We start from the raw sequence: 24,159 nt of genomic DNA, 5'->3' as shown, positions 1-24,159 counted from the left end.
CAAAATAGTGATCACATATCAAACTAAGAGCACCAGCTGGAACTCCACGATTATTCCTCAGCAACTGTTTATGAACTGTTTATGAGCACACAGTGTTTCTGTAGAGGGTTAGTTTGATCTGTACTAGTATAGAGGTACAGATTCAGTTTAACCATAAATATGTTTGGTCCCCTCTTTTAAACTTGTTATATAGATGATCTGTTTGGTAAAAATGTATCTAGTGACCAGATTTTCCTCATTATATTCATTCGCTCAGAATACTTCTTAGGGAAATCTAAATATCTAGAAAAAAGGCTTCTTTGCATTACTTAGAATCTAGTCCTTTCCGGAAAGTAAATTATTGTGAATGAGTTAAAAAAAAAAAAAAAATTGGTCCTTTTTGTGCTTTAATGAAGTGGTATTTTGGATTTTTAGCCAAATGGTCGTGGCTTTGCCAAACCTCGTCTTTTGACACAGTGTCAAAAGAGTGTAACGTTAAAGGTGCAGTATGTAAGATTCAGAAACCCTTGTTATTAATGACACCTGTGGCCATTAAGTGAACTGCAGCCAGCTACCTGTTGCTCGTGCTTGCACTCGTACACACACTCCATAAAATGCCAAAACAATGACATAACGTACAAATAGACTGAACATGATTCACCGGCATTATGCTGACAGATAAGGTAGCATAATTAAAATTACACAGTTATGATTGTTTTACTACAATCTTTGAGACTAAACTAAAACTACTTATCAGCTAACATAGCATACAGATACACACATACAGCTACATACTACCGAACTATACCAGACAGTTTACTGTTGCACTGCACTGTTATGTTGCACTATTGTATGCTTTGTATGGCATATGTTATACTACGATCAAGAAACCAGCGTATTTGCTTAAATTTATCCTGTATACCTGACTTTTAGTATAAAAAGAAGATCGTTGAAATATTTGAAAGTTACGAAGAAAGGTAGTTTGCAATTCGTCAGCGTTAGCAGGCAAGATGAAGTTAGCTAAAATTACACAGATCAATCCTTATGGCACTATATTTCACATGCTTTGCAGTTATGTAAGCTTACCTGTCCAATAAGAAGAACGCCAATTCAGGGTCGGTTCTGATCCCCAAAACCGAATGAATGTCCCTCCAGGAATCAAATGCCCTCCCGATGTTCACTCTAGTTTACGCTTGACTGCGATCACATCCCGCTTAGCCAGACGGGATTCAGTAGATAAATGTTTTTTTTTTTTTTGGCTTACTCTGAGTTTGTGTAGGAGTCGGTGTTGTGCTGGGAGCCGGACGTTTGCTGGATTCCATCTCTAAGATAACGTTATCTAGTGTTGTCACTGTTGGATAGCAGAAGAGAAGCATTGAGGCAAGGCTCTCTGGAGCGCGCATAAACGTCACATCCTTTGGATTTTCCCGGCAAAACCGACCCGCTCCCTTTACATGAAAATCAGTCTACAGGCTTTAATAGGCAACCTAGGAAGTCTGGGAAGGGCTAATTTTTTAAGTTGCGTTACAAGCCGTTCACTCATTGGCAAAAAAAGGCGAATATTACATGAACATTGTTACATACTGCACCTTTAAGGATTTAAAAGTAAAAATCCCATTCGATTTAAAGAAACTGATTTTTAGTGATAAAGTATAAACCTTTCAAGACAAGGTTTTTTAAGCAATGCTATATACTTTTGTAAAAGCCATAAGTGGAGGTGAGTTTAACTTAAAAGTAAAATCATGTTGTCTTCCTGGTGAAGAACTACTCTACCCATAATCCTGAAGAGAGCTCCACCAGTCAGAGAAGTTGCTGTTACCGTGGAAACAGATGCATTGCAAATGATGTAATCAAGTTAATCTCCATACTCATAAACAACTTACTGTATATATTAGAATATTTTTTCATTACTTTGCATAAACCTTAAATATATTTATTTTATACTTAAAATCAATGACTTATAGTCAATAGTTTTATATTGTACCATCATTTATGATTTGATTGTCATTTGCAATGATTCATGGGATGAGAAGCTGATTCATTCATGAAGAATTGAAGTACCCAGTTTGTCTGTTTTGCTGATTTTACTATTTTGCTTCAAGGCCGAACTCTTTATTGATGTTTTTATTTTTAATTTTTAAATGCCTTTGGAGAAAATGAATGTGGAAAAAACTTCTGGAAACAAGGCAGTCACTCTGTTAAGCTTCAGGTCAAAATTACGCAAAGCGTGGTCCTGCTTTTACAGTACAAACTCATTATCAGACTTCACCATCAGAGAAGAGCTCGGCACGTCTGAATGATTGAATCTGAGAATAGATGAGTCGGGTTTGAGGCTGCTTAACGCTTCAAAACTAGTCATTGTGTTGTGTTAATTAGGAGGTTACAGCCCACTCCATTTTTCGTTGTCAGATCCAGGGAGGTCCCAGATGTGTGGATGGGTTCAAACGCGAAACACCCTACATCCAAACGCAAAAATAATGACTTTCCTTCCTTTTCAACCCCGAATTTCACTGTGATATACAGCTTGCAATTAAGCATGGCTTGGTGATTTAGTGATTAATGTCAGAGTGAGTCCTACAGGAGCAGTGCAGGAGTCCTGATCAGCAGCTCCTCTCCTATTACCGGCAAGATGGAAGACTCCATTTACCATTCCCTAACCTTTATGACAGCCAACTCTTTAATCAGGGCTTTATTTCCTTTGTAACACTTGCAGTTATACACAAATGTCAGAGCGCAAGAGAAGCTGCCATGCTGAGGCAGACAGAGGTGGGCTTAGTGATTTATAGGCCTCAGCTCTCCTTGCATGTTGTGAGGGGCTTTTAATTTTTTTTGAAGGACGGCACTAAGTAAATTGTCTAGTGTTTAAGAGGGAGATAAATAGGAAAATGCATGCAAGGTCTGTGTCATGCCATGCTTACACACTTAAAGAAGGCCTTTACCAGAGCTGATACAAAGGACCTGGTGAAAAATGACCAGTGAACATATAAAAAATAATAATAAATATAAAAGTAAAAACTTGGCCTATGGATGTTTGCTGGCTGCCAAGCTGGTTTCCACTTGTCAGGCTGGTCTGGTTTAATCATTTTAGAGGGTTTTTAGGTATGAATGAATGAACGTTACATTTATATTGTGCTTTTTTGACACTACACTCAAAATGCATAGTGAACAGGGGACACTGCTCAAACACCACCAGTGTGCAGCATCCACCTGGATGATGCAATGGCAGCCATAGTGAACCAGTATGCTCACCACACACCAGCTGTTGGTGGAGAGGAGATAGTAGAGTGATACAGCCAATTAATGGATGGGGATTATTAGGAGGCCTTGATCAAGAATGGCCAATGGCAGTAATTTGACCAGGACACCAGGGTTACACCCCTACTCTTTACAAGAAGTGGCCTGGGATTTTTAATGACCACAGAGATTCAGGTTTAATGTCTTATCCAAAGGACGGTGCCTTTTTACAGTATAGTGTCCCAGTCACTACACTGGGGCATTAGGACCTACACAGACTGCAGGGTGAGCACACCTTGCTGGCCTCTCTAACACCTCTTCCAGAAGCAACCTTAGTTTTTCCAAGGGGTCTCCCATCCAGGTACTGACCATGCTCAGCCCTGCTTAGCTTCAGTGGGTAACAATCCTTGAGCTACAGGGTGATATGACTGCTGTTAGCTGGTCAAGCTAGGACACCAATTTAGCTTAAACTAACTAAGACCATCAGACTACTTTTGGCTAATTTAAGCTTCCTTTAAAAAAATTAAAAAGGCAAAAAAAAATAAATAAATAAAAAAAGGAAATTTCTTAATCTGTATTTTTTTTTTTTTATTAAAGTTTTCCAGTAAGAATATCTAAACATAAAAAATGAAAATAAAATGAATTTACTTAATTGTTTTAGATAATAAAAAATTCAGAGAATATAATATTGTGTTTGTACCATTTTATAAAATATAATATAATATAATTGTGATGAGGAGGGGGGAGTGGCCAGGCCGTGATGATGCATGCCTGGTGCTGAGTTGAGTAATCAGCGGGAGAGAGATATGTGGGGCCGGAGACGCCAGTTTAGAGAGAGAGAGAGAGAGAGAGAGAGAGAGAGAGAGACAGACAGACAGACAGACAGACAGACAGACAGACAGACAGACAGATGCACAAAGCTGTGTGTGTGTGTGTGTGTGTGTGTTTGTTTTGGAGTTTATGTTATGTTTGAGTTCAGTTTGTTATTAAAGTTTTACGTTGACTGTTCAGCTGGTTCCCGCCTCCTCCTTTCCCATCTTAAGAACCTTGTTACAATAATGTAATATAATATAATATAATATAATATAATATAATATAATATAATATATAATTATTATAATCATATTTTAATTTAAGATGATTTTTCCATTTTAAAGAATAGAGAATACTTCAGAGAATATTTCTTGAATTAATTTTATCTTACTGGCAAGAATAAAGCATAAACCTCACTATATTTTAAATGTATGCTTAGAACAATATTTTTTTTTTAATAATTTAAGATATATTCTCTGAAAACATGTCTTAATACCGTACAAAATTTAGATTCTCAAATAAATGTATCTTGTTATAAGGATTTTAAATATTTTGACTGGAAAACAAGACAACATACTGATTAAGAAAATGATTTTTATGCACTGTATTTTTACGTAAATGTGTATGTATGTGCCATGCTCAACCGACATCCATGTAATGTGTAATCATGAGAGCCTTTGTTTTGATTTGAAAATATTTGGATTAGAATAAGCCCATGTCGAGCCCCTTTACTGACCCTGCTGACCCTCAATTTGATGTAATGCCTCACATTTAGATCCATGCTCTCCTGGGAGTGTGTTGTTTACATCCTTAAACCTCTGGTGTGTCCCTAGTTAGATCTCTTAAAAGAGTCAATACTTCATTTGTCATTTATGTTCCCCACACAGTATCTGTTTTATTTGGCCCACATCAGTGATGTGTTGTTTTGTATGAGTGTACTAAGGGGCCTCTTACACACATTAATAAAACTACTGTATTTGCTTTAGTGGAAATTGAAGGGCTGATAGAGGGTCTTAAAATGGGCACACAGTTTTTGCTCTCTGTTTGCCATTTGTGTTTAGCGTTGAAAGCTTTTGATTTAGCCCCGTTCCCCAGGGTGCTATTCAGTTGAATAAGCAACAGTGGTTTTGCAGTGCACAAGGGCACCCTCTCTTTCTCCCTCTCTCTTTACCTTTTCCCTTAAACTGGATCGTTTCCTTTTCACACCCACTGCTTTTCCTAGTACAGTGTCATTTGCTTTGCTTCCCTCTCCTCTCTCTCTTTCTCTTCCACTCTGTGGCCATCACCCTTTTCCTCCTCAGCAACTTTCAAAAGCTCAGTAAAGCATGGCCTTCAATTCTCTTGTTCTAGTGTTTTCACTTAAGATCAGGAGTGATGAGCAAGAGTGTTTCTGGCTCAATCCTTGAGCAAAGGCCTATGTTGACAGGCATTATTATTTATTTGTCATGGTGGATGTAATAAGCTGTAGGTACAGCATGGAGAGCCCTTGATTTATTGCACTGTCGACCATCACTAGCGGGACGCCTGTTGTAGCGTGCAGGATGAATACGCCGCTGTCAGCGCTGTCCATCCTTCTCTCTCGCTTCACTCCCTCCTAACACCTAACCCATTTCATGCCAGAATACATAAACAATCTTTCATTATTTTGACGCCTTTCTTCATATTTGCTTCTCGCAGAACACAAAATAAAGGGGTTTTCCTTTTGGTGTTATTTTATTGTTTTGCGCATTTATCTGAATGTGCATCTCCACTCTGCTGACATGGCGGGCGGTGTTGGGATGATTGTTGGAGTAGTTGTCTTTTTGCGGCCTGTAACTGGCTATGGTTATGTTCTTTGTATTTTACAAATAGGAGAGACTGGGGCAAGTTGTCACACTTTCTACTGCACTAAATATATCTCATGGTAGGATTATTATTAAAAGTTAATTACTGTCTATCTCAAAAAAAATAAAATTATATTTTAATATATAATAATAATATAATATAATAATAATATATATATATATATATATATATATATATATATATATATATATATAAATCTACCATTATTGACTATGAAATAGTTAATCAGTTCATTAAAACAGTTTTAGTGAGCACACTTTGATCTTTTGTGACAACATGCCCCAATAGCAGCCTGTTATAGGCTATTTAATGGCTTTTCAGAAAAAGTAAACAATAAAACAATTATGAAGAACAAAACACTTAGTTGAAAATTGTAACATACAGAATATCAAACCATTTTTGACGGTCAAATATTATAATTAATCAACTGTAAAAAGTTACAACATATAAAAGAACATTACAACCTGCCCCAATAAAAACTGAACACCTGCCTGATTTGACTTTTATAAAAAATACTTTTTTCCTATCAGCACAGTTCAACCTTGTTGTTAAATTGTACCTTTATTATAGGCACACTGACCCATGTCTTAAAGTACTTTTTTTTGTGGTCATTTTTTACTTGACAGCTACTACAACAATATGACAAATTTCACCAAAAAATTAAAAATAAAATTTAAGACTGTTTTGATCTAGGTTTTTAAAACCAACACACAAAAACATTGCTTAAGAAAACACATCTGTGTAATTGGACTTTTGACTTGAAACCTCATAGCTACTAAGACTGTCCTTGTGACAACTTCCCAATGTGATAACTATCCTAAATAATGTAAAATGAATCAGTAATGAACTATTTGACCTTATCTATGCCTGTATGATCTCGGCTATCAGACGGATATGGATATCTAAGCTGGGTGTCTAAGGAACTGAAGACGACTGAGGTAGGCCAGAGTCTGGTGGGTTTCCGCTGACGAATCCCCCTGCATTAGTGTCACTACGGATCTGATGTTTGGACTATGAGTGCCATATGAAATATTATGCCCTTACCGCTGTCAAAGGCACAGCACCAGACCTATTCCATCAACTTAATATTTCATGCTAAGCCAATCACATTTGCTTAGTGGCTCAGTGTAATCCAATCGCGTGCCGTAAAAGAAACACCTTCCCCCTGCTGGGTGCACTACTCTCCTTAGACCTTATGAACTGGGTGAAATCTGGATGTAGAAATATGGCCTACTAGTTGAGGAGTGACATGTCTAGGGATGTGACGGTATCAAATTTTCACAACACGATAATTGCTGAAGCATTTATCACGGTATCCGGTATTATCACGGCATTGTATTGAATTACAAAACGGATTGAAAGATGAATAAAATTTATTGTTGTTCTTAATTACAAGATTTAGTTACTTGTTTTGTACGTTTTAAATTAAACGATCACAAAGAAAGTAACTTCGCAAAGATCCAAAGAGACCTGGTGGCTTTCAAAAGTCAATGATTCCAATGATTCTGTTTTTCATTTATCAAATTTATTATGGTTCATTGCTAATGAACAAGTAACAACAAAGTTTCCTAGTAATTTGGTATGAGTTAGAGCAGTGGTTCTCAACTTTTTTTTTTTTTTTTAACCCCTGTCTTACACACAAACAAAAATATTTTTTTGCCTATTTTTTTTAGGATTTACACATTTCTATTTCATCAAAAAAAAAAATTTGAATTTGCCCTTATGAAAATTTCAATGTATTTATTTATTTTTATATATTTAACAGTGGTATTTGTAACAAGACCATAGTAAACACATGGAAGCATGATTCTTTTCTCACTATCGTAGTTAGATGTAACATGATTTCTATAAAACAAATCAGTTACTGTTGGGAATGTTGATTTATTGATGGAAATGCTACAGTGCATTCAGAAAAATCTAAACAATTTGGTTAATAGGTTATTTAGACATTTTCACAGTATTTTGAAGTGCTTACGATAACAATATTGCGCATGTTAATTAGCACGGTATACCTTAATATTGAATATCAACAAATGTCTAGACATGTCTCCTGTCCTCATACTTGACTATTTCTCCTCGCCTGACTTCAAAGGATAGTTCACCCAAAAATGAAAATTCTGTCATCATTTACTCCAAACCCCTATCCCTTACTTTTTGCTCGTGAAATGCAAAAGGAGATGTTAGGCAGCATGCTAGCCTCAGTCACCATTCACTTTAAATTGTATGAAAAGAAGATGCAATGAAAGTGAATGGTGTCTTAGGCTTACTTACATGCCTAACATCTCCTTTTGTGTTCTATGAAAGAATAAAAGTCACACAACAACATGAGGGTAAGTAACTGATGACAGAATTTTCATTTTTGGTTGAACTGTCTTTTTAAATGCTTTGCAGGGGATTTACTTAAAGTGGAATTGACTTAGTAAATAGGGCTCTCATTTATTAGTGTTTTTCTAGTGTACAAATACTGTAGGACTGAAGAAGACACTTAACTTGCATATCAGAATGGTGACAAGACCATAACAGTGATGTTGGGTGGGGGAGAGCAGGATACAAGAGTTAATTAATATGAGAAGTTTGTTTTGTGTTCGAATAAAAGGCTTAGCCAGGGCAGCTTGTCATTTAAGCCTGGCTCAGCTGAATGTCTGAAGGGTTTTCTCAGTGTAATCTGTGAATAACATTACACCCGGCTCCGCAGACCTAACACCGAGCGTGTAATAGCTGAATAAATGCTGCCGAATGCTGATAATGATACATTACAATCTGGTTTTAAAGGCACAAATAAGTGTTAATTATGTAGAAAACAAGATCCTCTCAGTCCGCACTGCTGGAGCCGAACTGTCATTTGTTAGTCCCTGCAGGAGGCTTTGTCTGCCTTATGGGTTAATTTTAGTGTTTTGTTTTTTTACATTATCTTTAGCAAAGACTTCAGTTGTTTTGCATTTATTTTTGTTTTGTTTTGTTTTTTTTCTTTCCTGGCTATCATCACTAACAGTATGGTTAATAGCAATCATTAGTTATCCAGCAGGGTTGGGGCGTGCTCAGATGTGGGCAGTGAACTGAGAATACTCATTTGGTCGCTGAATGTGTGTTTGACAGGCCCCATTTATAACTAGCTCATTCTATAATGTCTATCCTATTCATAACATTTGGTTGCTGTCTAATTAGAAGTGTTTAATGCAAACAGCTCTGGACTGAAGAGTGGATTCGATTTGTTTATCCATATATATATATATATATATATATATATACAGGTGCATCTCAATAAATTAGAATGTCGTGGAAAAGTTCATTTATTTCAGTAATTCAACTCAAATTGTGAAACTCGCGTATTAAATAAATTCAATGCACACAGACTGAAGTAGTTTAAGTCTCTGGTTCTTTTAATTGTGATGATTTTGGCTCACATTTAACAAAAACCCACCAATTCACTATCTCAAAAAATTAGAATATGGTGACATGCCAATCAGCTAATCAACTCAAAACACCTGCAAAGGTTTCCTGAGCCTTCAAAATGGTCTCTCAGTTTGGTTCACTAGGCTACACAATCATGGGGAAGACTGCTGATCTGACAGTTGTCCAGAAGACAATCATTGACACCCTTCACAAGGAGGGTAAGCCACAAACATTCATTGCCAAAGAAGCTGGCTGTGCACAGAGTGCTGTATCCAAGCATGTTAACAGAAAGTTGAGTGGAAGGAAAAAGTGTGGAAGAAAAAGATGCACAACCAACCGAGAAAACCGCAGCCTTATGATTGTCAAGCAAAATCGATTCAAGAATTTGGATGAACTTCACAAGGAATGGACTGAGGCTGGGGTCAAGGCATCAAGAGCCACCACACACAGACATTACAGTTGTCGTATTCCTCTTGTTAAGCCACTCCTGAACCACAGACAACGTCAAAGGCGTCTTACCTGGGCTAAGGAGAAGAAGAACTGGACTGTTGCCCAGTGTTCCAAAGTCCTCTTTTCAGATGAGAGCAAGTTTTGTATTTCATTTGGAAACCAAGGTCCTAGAGTCTGGAGGGAGGGTGGAGAAGCTCATAGCCCAAGTTGCTTGAAGTCCAGTGTTAAGTTTCCACAGTCTGTGATGATTTGGGGTGCAATGTCATCTGCTGGTGTAGGTCCATTGTGTTTTTTGAAAACCAAAGTCACTGCACCCATTTACCAAGAAATTTTGGAGCACTTCATGCTTCCTTCTGCTGACCAGCTTTTTAAAGATGCTGATTTCATTTTCCAGCAGGATTTGGCACCTGCCCACACTGCCAAAAGCACCAAAAGTTGGTTAAATGACCATGGTGTTGGTGTGCTTGACTGGCCAATAAACTCACCAGACCTGAACCCCATAGAGAATCTATGGGGTATTGTCAAGAGGAAAATGAGAAACAAGAGACCAAAAAATGCAGATGAGCTGAAGGCCACTGTCAAAGAAACCTGGGCTTCCATACCACCTCAGCAGTGCCACAAACTGATCACCTCCATGCCACACCGAATTGAGGCAGTAATTAAAGCAAAAGGAGCCCCTACCAAGTATTGAGTACATATACAGTAAATGAACATACTTTCCAGAAGGCCAACAATTCACTAAAAATGTTTTTTTTATTGGTCTTATGATGTATTCTAATTTTTTGAGATAGTGAATTGGTGGGTTTTTGTTAAATGTGAGCCAAAATCATCACAATTAAAAGAACCAAAGACTTAAACTACTTCAGTCTGTGTGCATTGAATTTATTTAATACACGAGTTTCACAATTTGAGTTGAATTACTGAAATAAATGAACTTTTCCACGACATTCTAATTTATTGAGATGCACCTGTATATATATATATATATATATATATATATATATTTACAGGAATTACAGAAGTATTTTGGTTCTCTTAACATGCTTTAGGGAGATTATTATGCAATGTAAACATCATATGTAAAATGAATTTAAACACTATTTCAGTGTTTGTAACTCTTATGTGGACAATCTCACCTTAATGAAATGGGGATTTCTGGTCATTTCTTCCTCAGGGCAATGCAGCAATGTTTTCCACCAAAATACTTTATTGGCACAGTTATTGTTACTTATAAAAAAGTTACTTGTTATTGCCATATTTTATTATTATTTTTATTTTTTATATATATAATTTGTTTCAGTTTTCTTTTTTTTTTTTTATTTTGTTGTTTTATTTTCTTTATTTGTGTGTGTGTGTGTGTGTGTGTGTGTGTGGTGTGTGTATTTGCCATGTTATTACATATTCTTTGAAGTATCTTGGAGTAACCAATATATATCATAAGTGCCATGGTATTTAATAACAGTCTGTGCCATGGTATGTCAGTGCCAGAGTTTTTTACCATACCTTATAATTACAATATAATATCATCAGTATACCATGATACTACCACAGTACTTTTCGTAAGGGTTATAACTGCTAAAATTGGCAACTTGGCCAACAGAGTTAAATGAAAAATATTCTAAAAGCTTCTTACAGTGTTTAAAAGAGATCTCATATGTTTTTGCTATAGTAACTATATTATAACTTTAGTTTTATGGTTAACATGATACATTTTGGACTGTTTTTTTATTTTTATTTTTTTGGTGAAAGTATGTATAAAGGGGTCACACACTGGACGCATCCGGCGGATGACATGGGACGTTCTAAAATTCAAAAAAAAAAAAAAAAAGGTACACACACCGTCCTAGCCGCGACGTGATACGGTGTGGCACTTCTCGTCCGATGTGCAACCGTCTTAAGAGTGGACTACATGTGTTTATCCAACATTTTTTTTAAGGGTTTTAACTCAATTTAAGTATTTTGTTCCTCATAACATATTTTAGGCAGGTTATTGTACAATGTCAACATGAAAATTGTTTATAAAATAAAGCACTATTTCCAGCTCTTATGTGGAAAATATGGCCTGAATGAAAAAGGGATTTCTGGTCATTTCTTTGTGGTCATTAGTGCAATGCAACAATTTACCATGCTAACCATAGTTTCTGCCACAATGCCTTTTGTTTCTGGTACAGTTATTGTTACTTATAGAAAAAGTAGCACGGTATTATCATATTTTTTGGACATTTCCCCAGTTAATACCATGGCATTCTTTAAAGTACATTGGAGTACTTCAAAGAATTGGTATTTGATAATGATATTTATTCAGTACCATCATATGTAACAAAATATCATGGCATTACCGTGTAGGAAACCATCACAGTACTGTCCAACTTGGCCACCATTGTCATCAGAAAAAATAATTTGAAATGTAAGAAAAATATATGAGCTTCTTACAATGTTTGAAGAGATTTCATATTAATATATTACTGTCTTAGCAACATATTAAATATGGTTTTTATGACTACCATGATAAACTTTGGGCTGTTTTTGTATTTTTGAAAATGATACAGCTAGGATTGTAGCATTTAGCAAATTAGCCCATGCATTGCTAGAATATGTTTGGTATATGAATGTGTGTGTTAGCTAAAATCTCATGTCTTTTAAACATGTATAAAATCTGTGGGTGGTTAAATCCATTTTGTTTCAAGCTTCATTATCCTTATCTTCTTCAAAGCACAACGCAACCCTTTTCTTCTGTTCCATTGAGTAATTCGCTTTCGTAGTGTATTAGCATAGGTAGCGCTCTTCCGTCAGCTGTGTTTTCTGTAGGAGCCAGTGGAGAACACTATAAGTCTCTCCAGAGCTCTGCTGCTCTCAGTCTAAACCACAGCTGACACGGGCCTGATGAGCCCTTAATTAGTGATACATTTTCTCTGTGTGATTTCTATTGATGTGTGGGCAAGAAAAGACAAATTGAGCTGCCGCCTGACCCGAGTACCAATTGTTTCAGAAAATCCAGTAAACATCTTTTTCCCTCCCCCTCTCCCTCAATGCCACCCTCGATTTCTCTCACCTTTATTTTTACTTTCCACCTCCCTCTCTCTCTTTGTCTGTCTCTCTCTTTCTGCCTGTCTTTTTTTCTTTCTTTCTTGCCTGCTTTCTCTCCACCTGACTTTGTCTATTGTACTTGTGTCTATGTAGGTGTGTGTGCCTGCATATGTTTGTTTGTGTCAGTGTGCGGGCGAGTGAGACGAGCTGCGGCATTAGTGTTTTGCTTGCCAGTGCAATAGAAGGCAATGTGCGTCAGGGCCCCCGGACACCCACCCGCCCACCCGTCAGCAGATGAGAGAAAGTTTCAAATGCAGATGGGGGGGTTGAGTGGCTCCCTAGTGGCGAGGTGTCTGCGCCAGCGCGCTCTCTGCCATGATTGCGGGATCCTGGATGAAATCGGCACTGACAAAGTGCAGTGATTGATGGATGGACAAAGCCGGGAAGTGGATGAGAGAATGGATGAGGGTGGGGAGATTTTTACGCAGGCACACAGGGGAAGACAGAGAGGAATAACCTGTTGAAGTATTCCGCCATGCAAAGCTCCTCTGCAATTTACTCGCCGCTAACTGAGCTCACTTCAGAATCTTTTGCATCTGTTCAAATTTGGCCCCAGTGTGCATGCAGGCTTTTGACAGCCATGATTTCAGATAGTATTTTTTTTACAGCTGTGTACATAGACGCAGAGCCAGGGCTGTCAGAAGTGTGCATTTTATGATGCACACTTCTTAATGGTGAGCATGGCGGCTCAATTTTATGGAGTCATCAATATATAGTTACAAATCAAGGGACTTCTTTATCAGGGTTCCGGCAGATACTTAAAAATGCTTAAAACGTCTTAAATTCTGTTTTCCAAAATGTAAGGTCATAAAAAGTCTTAAATATCTTAAATCAGTGTTTCTCAACTGGTGGGTCACAGTTCTATTTGGACCGGGTCGCGGACAGCAGGGAAAGAACAATGCCATGGTTCTCCCATTGAAGATTTTTCGGCAGCCGCCCAAGTGATAGAGATTATTTAATGATAATATAATATTTAATGAAGAGATTATTTAATGATAATCTTGCATTCAGCTAAAGCCTTCTCATTTGCACAGCAATATTTTCGCGGTGCGATTAAAGCATTCACGCGAGTGTAACGTTAATGATCTGCTGTGCTCTCTGATGCACATGTGCAACTACCGGGCTTCCCTCGATATTGTGGCACGCTGACCTCAAAACTGATGTGACCCAATTCAATTCTAGTAAGACTTTTCTAGTTTAAAGCGTTATGGAGTAAGTCAAGTCAAACCTCTCAAACAATAGGCAGCCCTGACATGCCAAACAGCACTGAGGAGGAAAAGAGCAACACTGTTTCACGATTTTACATGAGTAAAAGTAACTGTTATATTTTGAATTTTTTTTTATAGTTTCACATGAAATAATCTATAGGTAGAATCCATTAGACCTCATTTTTATATCAACAGTGGCAGTTGTAGTTAAAGTTTCAAAATGTGTTTTCAGCTATTTTTATTTTTATTTTTTTTTCATCAGTATATAATTTATTGTTATTATTAGCCTACTATTATTTAAGACTAGCTACATTGACCTAACCATGGTAATGAGGAGCCTTTCCTCCTGTGTAATTCTGATTGAATGATGTTTGAAATTAGGAAACAAAAGGGATAATAATGGGCTCATAGCATATAAATAAATAGGAGGGGAGAGAAAACTTCCTGTCGCTTTTGTTGTTGACATCAGTAGCAAAAATAATGTAATTTGATGCATGCACTTATACTTGAAAACCATGAACAAAACTACGCAAGATAAAAGGAAATGCGGCTCAGGATACATTAAATACAGGTTACGTTTTTACTTTGGTGGGTCTCCACTTGATTTCCTATGTAAAATCTGGGTCCCAAAGCAAAACCAGTTGAGAACCACTGTCTTAAACGATACAACAAAAGTCTTAATTTTCATTTATAGAGGTCTTAAATTTTGGGGCGGAAAGACAGGAATCTTGATATGACCTAATGTGATTATCAAACATCAAAAGATTATGATCTGATTAAATAAATGCATGCGCTGTGTCCTTTAGAGTGAAAACGCGGCACTGTTGTATTTTCTCCATGCACGTGGGGGCTTGTGAGTGTTTCCAGCTGTTGCAGAGCAGGTCACAATCATTAAGCCATATCGGAAATTTATGACAAGCATTTACTAATGACCAGCTGTTGATGATGACGATATAGTGTTGATGAAATATGACAGTGTTTACTTTAATCATTTATATTGTTGTATGTTGTAGATTATTGTAGGAGTATTGCATTTCCCTTATCTGTTTGAATGAGCAGCTGAATGCAGTGAACCGCATACTTTTCAAAATAAGAGTCCCCGTTGTATTTCATTCTTTAAAGTTAAAATTTCAGCGCTATGAATCAAATCCCGAGAGAAGCGTCATTTGACCCAACGAGCATAAACCAGAGCTGGGTTTAAACCGAAGCATAAAAACAAACTTTTTCAATCATTTTTTTCATCTACCATAACAAACATTTTCACTGCACAAAATGTATGACTATGCAATATACAATAATATACAAGAGGATGTTAAGAAGAATTGTTTGTGTATCAATAAATGCTAATGTTTTCACCTATTTTGCTCATTAAATAACAATAGTCATCTAGCTAGCATCTGGAAGGCTGTGCGTTTCTCGTCAGTAATGAGAACTATGACTCTTTATATTAAATGTGATGCAGTGCAAGGTAATTCTGTGGCTTAGTATTTTCTCAGTATGTTTAGGTGGTCACATTGGCATATCTTTATCACAGATGCGAAAGTGGCTTTGTGGTAGTACCACACTCCAATACTTTAGTAATTTTCTAGCCCTTGTATATGCAATGGTGGTTGGAGCCAGGAGCTGGGGGGCCGATAACCTTGTTGTCCTGACCAAACCCTTCCTGCAACTTGGGGAAAAGAAGTGAGTGGTTGGGCTGGGGAATGGATTCTCATTACGGCTGGACCTGCTCTACATTAGATGTCACGGGAGGCAAGGAGGGCCATTCCAAGATGAAGACTAATGCTGCTGGCCTCAGGAACTCCGATTAGAATCACACTCATTACTCAGCGCCACTGACGGAAGCAATTTAAAGTCCCCGTCCATACTGTACAAGGGGCAGGGCAGACCCCTGTCACACACACTTTTACACACTTACTCCCTCCCCCACTACTTTGACTGGTTCCATCAAGGACATTTGGAGGCCAACCGTTTCTCTAATTTGCTTTCGGTTTTACCTCAAATTTGCTTAAAGTAATAGTTCACACGGAAGTGAAAATACTGTCATTACTTACCTCACCCACTTCCAAACCCAAACTCATATGCTGTTATTTTTACACCCAAGTAGAACCCAAGTAGAACTTTTTGAAGAAATGTTGCGCAGCTCTAGCCATATAACAACAGTTCATGATGACCACCACAGCTGTCAAACTCTTACAAAACATTTTTTTTTTTTTTTTTGCTAAATTATATTATGTGATTGCTTACATGTGATTATGTGATTGCTTACATGTATCGCGGCAGTTCCGAGGTGAAATGTCCACTATGTGGTGGTAAATCAAGTAAAATTTTCTCCCAATAAGATTTGTTTTTTAAGGTTAATACTCAATAGAGTTTTAAATCAACAAAAATTGCCTCCCTAAACCTTAAACCTAACCAATAGTGTCATACAAGCAAATGTAACATAAAAAAGCAATTGCTGAAGCAACCACGCCATTTTGTGGTGCTTCTGTGACACTTTCGGCTCTCATGTTGACTCGTGTGCTCCTCAGGAAACATACCCCGGTCCTTTGCATAGCAGCTGCAACACTATCAGTTGAGCTACCGCACAATTTGATCACACCAAAACATTGTAAATGTAGTTGATTATGTAATGCAAACATTAAAATGTATCTCCTTACAAGTCATGCACTATAGTAAGTATTTAGATGTCATAAAATAAATTTGTGTGAGGAACAGGGTGAAAAGTAAGTGTTTATCAACTGATAACTGCTGTTTTACTCATGATTTGTGTGAAAAGGAATAAATTAGGGATGGCGCGAAATGGTCATGTCATGATTAGATTCGGTATACGATATGAAATTCATGATTTGTATAATCTCGATTCGATATACTGTAATAACATGTAAATGACAAAGTATGACACAAAATACCTGTATACCTGTACGATCAGCACTGGTGCCCCCCAGGGATGTGTGCTTTCTTCACTACTCTTCTCCCTGTACACAAATGACTGCACCTCCAAGGACCCCTCTGTCAAGCTCCTGAAGTTTGCAGATGACACCACTGTCATCGGCCTCATCCAAGATGACGATGAGTCTGCATACAGAAGGGAGGTTGAACAGCTGGCTCACTGGTGAAGTCAAAACAACCTGGAGCTGAATATGCTCAAAACAGTGGAGATGATTGTGGACTTTAGGAGGAACACCCCAACACTGACCCCCCTCACCATTCTAAACAGCACAGTGGCAGCAGTAGAGTCATTCAGGTTCCTGGGCACTACCATCTCACAGGACCTGAAGTGGGAGACCCACATTGACTCCATTGTGAAAAAGGCCCAGCAGCGGTTGTACTTCCTTCGCCAGCTGAGGAAGTTCAACCTGCCACAGGCGCTGCTGATACAGTTCTACTCAGCAGTTATTGAGTCTGTCCTCTGCACTTCAATAACTGTCTGGTTTGGTTCAGCTATGAAATCGGACATCAGAAGACTACAAAGGACAGTTCAGACTGCTGAGCAGATTATTGGTTGCCCCCTACCCTCTCTTCAAGAATCTGTATAAGGGGGCCTGGGTAGCTCAGCGAATAAAGACGCTGACTACCACCCCTGGAGTCGCGAGTTCAAATCCAGGGCGTGCTGAGTGACTCCAGCCAGGTCTCCTAAGCAACCAAATTGGCCCAGTTGCTAGGGAGGGTAGAGTCACATGGGGTAACCTCCTCGTGGTTGCTATAATGTGAGCATTCTCGCTCTCGGTGGGGCATGTGGTGAGTTCTCTGCGGTAACGCGCTCAACAAGCCACGCGATAAGATGCACGGATTGACTGTCTCAGATGCGGAGGCAACTGAGATTCATCCTCTGCCACCCGAATTGAGGCGAGTCACTACGCCACCATGAGGACATAGAGTGCATTGGGAATTGGGCATTTCAAATTGGGGAGGAAAGGGGAGAAAAAAAAAAGAATCTGTATATAACAGATTTGTATTTGAACATAAACACACACACACACACACACACACACACACACACACACACATATATATATATATATATATATATATATATATTGTATTTTGCTTATTTCTATATATACTTATATATTTTCTATTTGCTTTTTATTTTTATTCTATTTTTTTATTATTATCTCTGTCTTGTTGTTGTATTGTTTGTGCACTGGAAGCTCCTGTCACCAAGTCAAATTCCTTGTATGTGCAAGCATACTTGGCAATAAAGTTAATTCTGATTCTGATTCTTCTGAAATTGTGTTTATTTTTAGAAAAATGTTTGAGCAAAAATGCACATTGTAATTTATTATCAAAATAAAGTTATTTAATACACAGTTTACGAGCTCAAAGATTAAATAATAAGAGTTTCTCATGTAGCTTTCTCTATACGAAAAGATCACAAACAAAAAAGTGTTCAAAAATAGTGGACTACATTCAGGCTGATCAGGTGCAGAACATATTTTTATTTTATTTTTTAATAATTAGTTTGTCATTATTATAATCAAATTTGAACTTTTTACAAATGTAAAATTTACTCATTCTATCAATCAATATTATATCATGAAATTTGATACATCGTCCCATTCTCAGAATCAATGTTGTTGTAGCTCGTCTAGTGTTCATTTCACTTGGAAAATGCCACGATACATACAACGAGCCACATAAAAGTCATTTAGCTAAAATACAGGCATAGTTTGGTGATTCAGTAAGACAAGGTTGACAAAATTGGTTCTTTGTGTGTAGCAACGGAATGTAACATGACATATTTATTATTCTAGATGCGAAAGTGGACTAGATATGAGATGAGCTGAAGATTATAAGTAAATAACAACTTAAAATTCAGTCGTTTTCTAACACAAACCTATCATATGGCTTTATTGTACTTGGAATTTAGCTTACGAGTCATATAGACTACATTAGTGTTTTTTTTTGTGTGTGTGTGTGTGTTTTTTACCACTGATAAAATAGCAGTTTATGGGGTTGGAATGTTGGTGAGTTAATGATGACAGAATGTTGATTTTAGGTTAACTATTCCTTTAATCAGGGCAAAAAACAAAACAAAAAAACAAGCAGGCTGCTTTCCATTTGCAGCTCTAAACATTGTTTTGATCAAAGAGTAGTAAGGCAACCTGTTCTTGTGGAAGACAGCATATTGATACAAATGTTACGTGATCTTAAAAAGCCTACTCTCACTTTCTGACCCCTCACTACAGATTAGGTGGTCAATATGTGTCAGCCTTTTGTCAGGGCTGGTGATTTAGAAAGGTGTGTGACACTCTCTCACAGCAAGGTTACGGATTCAGTGAAGCCCTGACAACAGCCAGGCAAAAGAATAACAGTCAGTTGGAGCGGTGAGGTGCCTGCCATTCAATAATGAATGATCGGGCCATCAATTAGCTGCCGTCGCTGTGGAAACTCTATCACTGTAATGAGAGACACGGCTACGTGCTAACTTACCACACTGTCTTAATGTCAGATTGTGTCTGGGAAAAAAGAGTATTTTGAGTCATAAATGGGGTTGTTTGATAAATTGCCCATGTGAGTGTTTTCAAATCATCATTTCCTTCAATTGACCTTGACGAGGCAGTTTGACGGGGCCAGTGACAGAATGTGATGGAAAATGAATGACGGACAAGACACTGGCAGCGAGTCATTCTCCTGTGTGATTGGCTTAGAAATCTCACAAATATGCACTAGCATAACTTTAATACTTTATTTAAAGGTGAAGTGTGTCATTTTCCGACACTATCATCGCTAAATGGAATAGAGCGTAACAGTGCCTGGCCACTGTTTTTTTTTTAGCCTTCTTATTTCTGGAAGTATTTTTCCCATTCATTTTCCATAGGGATTTCATATTTCAGTACTTCATAAAATAGTTCTGAGCCATAAACCAAACCAACCAGCTCTAAACTTTGATTTGAAGTATTTAAAAATTTAAGGTACAAGACTGTGTACTTGCATGAGTACTTGCAAATCAAATAAAAAATGATGGTAGATTAAAAAACTATTAATTTAAAGTTGTTGATTATAAGTATTATAAGAAACAATATATTTAACGTATATTGCTGTATTTTTTTTAATTTGCATTTAATCTTACATGAGTTTTCTTATATCTCTAATGTAACATATATCACATATATATTTTTAATAAACAACTGTATGGATCTTAATTGATTTTATTTGCCAAATATTAATCAAATTTATGCTGTGACTTGCAGTGCACTGTATGTCTTAGTATCAGAATATCTTTGTATACCAAAAGCATAGTACTGTCTCCTCAAAATCGTCATTTCTGTGCAATTGTTAATAGTTGTTAACAGCTGTCGTTGGTATTAGTGTCTAATAATGGGTCAGACTGAAGATGGTTCGTTGGGTGAGGTGTGGTATTTCTTGCATTATATAGACTCTTTGAGTGTTTAAATGTAGCCATGTTTAAATAGTAACATGTTTTGAACAAATTTTGATACACATGCAGTAAGATACAATCAGTATAGTTCAAATTGACTACATCTGTTACAACAGTCATTATACACTCACCGGCCACTTTATTAGGTACACCTGTGCATCTACTTATTCATGCGATTATATAATCAACCAATCATGTAGCAGCAGTGTAATATATAAAATCATGCATATATGGGTCAGGAGCTTCAGTTAATGTTCACATCAACCATCAGAATGGGAAAAAAATTAAATTTTTTGGAATGGTGAGTGATTTCGAGTGATTTCGACCGTGGCATGATTGTTGGTGCCAGATGGGCTGGTTTAAGTATTTCTGTAACTGCTGATCTCCTGGGATTTTCACACACAACAGTCTCTATAGTTTACTCCGAATGGTACCAAAACAAAAAGCATCCAGTGAGTGGCAGTTCTGCAGACAAAAATGCCTTGTTGATGAGAGAGGTCAACAGAGAATAGCCAGACAGTTTCGAGCTGACAAAAGGGCTATGGTAACTCCGATAACCACTCTGTACAATTGAGGCAGATGGGCTACAACAGCAGAAGACCATGTTGGGTTCCACTTCTGTTAGCCAAGAACAGAAAACTGAGGCTGCAGTGGGCCTAACATTTGTGTACCTCAGCAGTGTCCAGTGAGTGTATGTGTGCATTACTCAGTGAATAAAAAAATGTACTTAACATACATGTGTGTCAGTGGCATATAATCACTCTTTTTTCAAATGATAACATGTTTTAACCATTAATATTATTTTTTACACTTGATTTTTTGTAATCACCCCTCAGGCTGTGTACACATGATAATGCTGCCAGTCAACTCATCCAGCAGGTGAACTGAAATAGTTTGTGAAGTGTCTCGAATGTTTTCTTTCTTGTTGAGAAAATCAACAACAAAATCTTCATCACTGCTGCAGCTTGTAGAGAAATCAGTTTGCAGTTTTTTATCTGCCTGTCAAGTACCTCTTCTTCTCATGGACTGTCATGGGCAGAGGAAAGACCAGCTCAAAAGTGCGCTGAGCCACCTACTGTACCGGAGTAAAATTGCTTGTCGATTAGCCCCACCTATTGAAAAGGCGTGAATGTGCCAATGATGGTCATTCGCTTCACTTTCTATGGGAAAGGGCCATTTGCTGGCAATTCGCCATTCATTATCGTGTTGCGTTTAGTGTGAACAGGCCTTTAGAGTTTAATGAAGACTCAATCTATGGGAACTAGTTCTTTTAATTTGTCGACCTCCCACTTAGACTTTGGGAAACTTTAATGTTACTTGTTCTATTTTAGTGAATTTTTATCTTTATACTGTGGAAGGCTTTCTTTGAAAAATGTTAATAAAGAATTATGGTTACATGTTGTTTTGTTTTCTTTCTTAAGAAGGACATAAATGCATTTTGAGTGGAAAAGAAGGATATAGAGTCAAATTTCAGCACTTGCAAAATCTGCGATTAACAATGAAAAATTCTGTGATCAATCAATTGTTACATTTTAGTAAAAACTCTTGAGATTTGGAGTCAGTGCATTTTAAGAAATGAGAGAATGTATCTTTAGAAATGAAGGCCACATCCTTAAAATGGCATTCAATGCGAAAAAAATGTCAGGTTTCTGACATATGAGAGTCTGGATGGGTCGATAACTCACATTTGATAATGATACTTAATAAACCAGTAGTCAGATAGTATTTGAGTAGCAGATGTTAAAAGTGCAGCTGATATCAAAACATGATCTAACATAACATAAATGTCAGTCTACTTCTCTGTTCTAGGAAGAGCTTGACACTGATAGTTTAATGCATCCCCAGAAATGCTAAAATGTTTTATTACTGTCATAAAGAGGGAGCTTTGTGTCACCCCGTCCATCGAGACCCATTCTCTTTGTGTATAGATCCACAGAGTGCTAAAGATTGCTTAATAGTTGTCGATCATTGATTTATTTAAGTATGACAGCTTCATGATGGCTTTTGTGAGCAGGCCTGTCAGCCTTTGCTGTCTGTCTTTGGTAGCGTGCTGAAGATACAGTAATAAAACAGCGAAAAATCTGCTCTGCTCTTTCATTGGCGACCAGACTCCTCCCCTTTCTCTCTCCCTTCTCACTTTCTCCCCTCTCACTTTCTAACAAATGGGCATCAACAGGCCATGAAATAATCAATGCTGATGATCCATCTTGGGTGCTGTCGATATGTTAATGTGTCTGCCTCATCGTTATGGCGACGAGGCCATAAATCATTCGCTTTTACCAGAATGCATAGCAGCTGTTGCGGCAAACTCCTGGCCAGGAATAAAACACTGTCTTTTAACGATTAATGTCCAAACATTCTGCTTCTCTGCTGCTTGATTGTTTTCAGATGCCAAAAAAGTAGGACAGATTGTAAATCAATAAAACAATAAGACAAAGTGTTTTAATAAAAGGAGAGGTTGCGAGTAAATCATCGTGGTTCCCCATTTAGCACAGCTTCCTGGGTAACAAATAATTGGATACCTGCTGCCCAGGAGTCATTTTTAAGGTTATAAATGCTTGTGTCTGCTTTTGCTGAGAAATGCGTTGGCCGCCTACTTCACATTTTCAGCTTTTTGTGTGAGTGTCTGTGCATTCGTGTGTTGTGTTTATGTATTTGGGGGTTACATTTAAACATGCAAATTTGGGGAAGAAATCTTTGTAAACAAGATAGGAAATTTTTTAGTTAATTGTATTAAACCTACACTTGAGTGATCAGATATGTATGTTATAAATTAAGTTATTTATGTTTTTTTATTTTAGTTTATTTAAGTTGTAATATTCTCTCTAGGCCTAATCCTGAAACTGTCATATGTGATAGATAAAAAAATAAAATAAAAAAATCTACAAAAAAATTATTTCTTTTTGGAAAGGATTTCATTAAGTATTTTAATTTGTGTACATGTTGATCTTTTTGATGTCAACACTTCACTTTCCATATCGCTTGAGTGCTTTAGTTAATTTCGACAAACTAAACTACAATTAATCCAGAATTTTGACTAATGGTGACATCAACATAGCCCATTTATAGAGACTGAATTGTTAAGAACTCCTATAGAATTGTTAAGAGTGTCTAAACACTACATATGTTTAGTGTCTTAATTAGAAAATGATTAATTGTGTGGGTAACCGAATAAGAAGTTGAATTTATTTTCATAAGGAAACTGCTAAAACTATCTGTGTACTATATTGTGAATGTTGACATGCCCAGAATAATGCTTTTCACATGATATTGTGAGTTTTGATATTGGATCAGTCTTCTTGTTGCATACAGTACATACAGTACAGAAATGCTTTAAATGTACCAATGACAATAAATAAATAAATAAATAAAATAATAATAATAATAATTAAATAAATAAATAAATGATTAAAATAAATTATTGCAAATTAGTTTCCAGAATATACTTGAGTTTTCTATCTCTTTTTCTTTGACTTCAATTCATTCTGATTCTTCTTGCTGATATGCGTTGCTGTAGTGGTTATGGACATGTGACCCAAAGCTCAAATCTTATTGGTTGACACTTTTTTGGTTATTAGCCTATATATTTGTGTGAATAGTATCATTCCACAAGACACAAAAACACTTATACAGCCATTATGAAAAGTTACAAAGTAATTTTCACCACTTGTTCTTCTGCTGCCCTTTGGAAATGTCAACGGTTTAACCACAACCAATTCTTGTATTATACCGTGTTTGTAGTAGTGCTGAAAATTAAGATTTTTT

General features: G+C 37.0%; 1 protein-coding gene across 1 annotated transcript in view; it reads left to right on the top strand.

The window, feature by feature from the left end:
- lrmda (leucine rich melanocyte differentiation associated) overlaps positions 1–24,159 on the top strand; it is a 442,410-nt gene that overhangs the window by 133,012 nt on the left and 285,239 nt on the right. The gene's annotated exons all lie outside the window — the stretch shown is intronic.

Source organism: Myxocyprinus asiaticus, chromosome 23, assembly GCF_019703515.2.
Source record: "Myxocyprinus asiaticus isolate MX2 ecotype Aquarium Trade chromosome 23, UBuf_Myxa_2, whole genome shotgun sequence".
Lineage (NCBI taxonomy): Eukaryota > Metazoa > Chordata > Actinopteri > Cypriniformes > Catostomidae > Myxocyprinus > Myxocyprinus asiaticus.
Note: the sequence above shows the minus strand (reverse complement) of the source record. Positions and strands in the feature narration are given on the sequence as shown.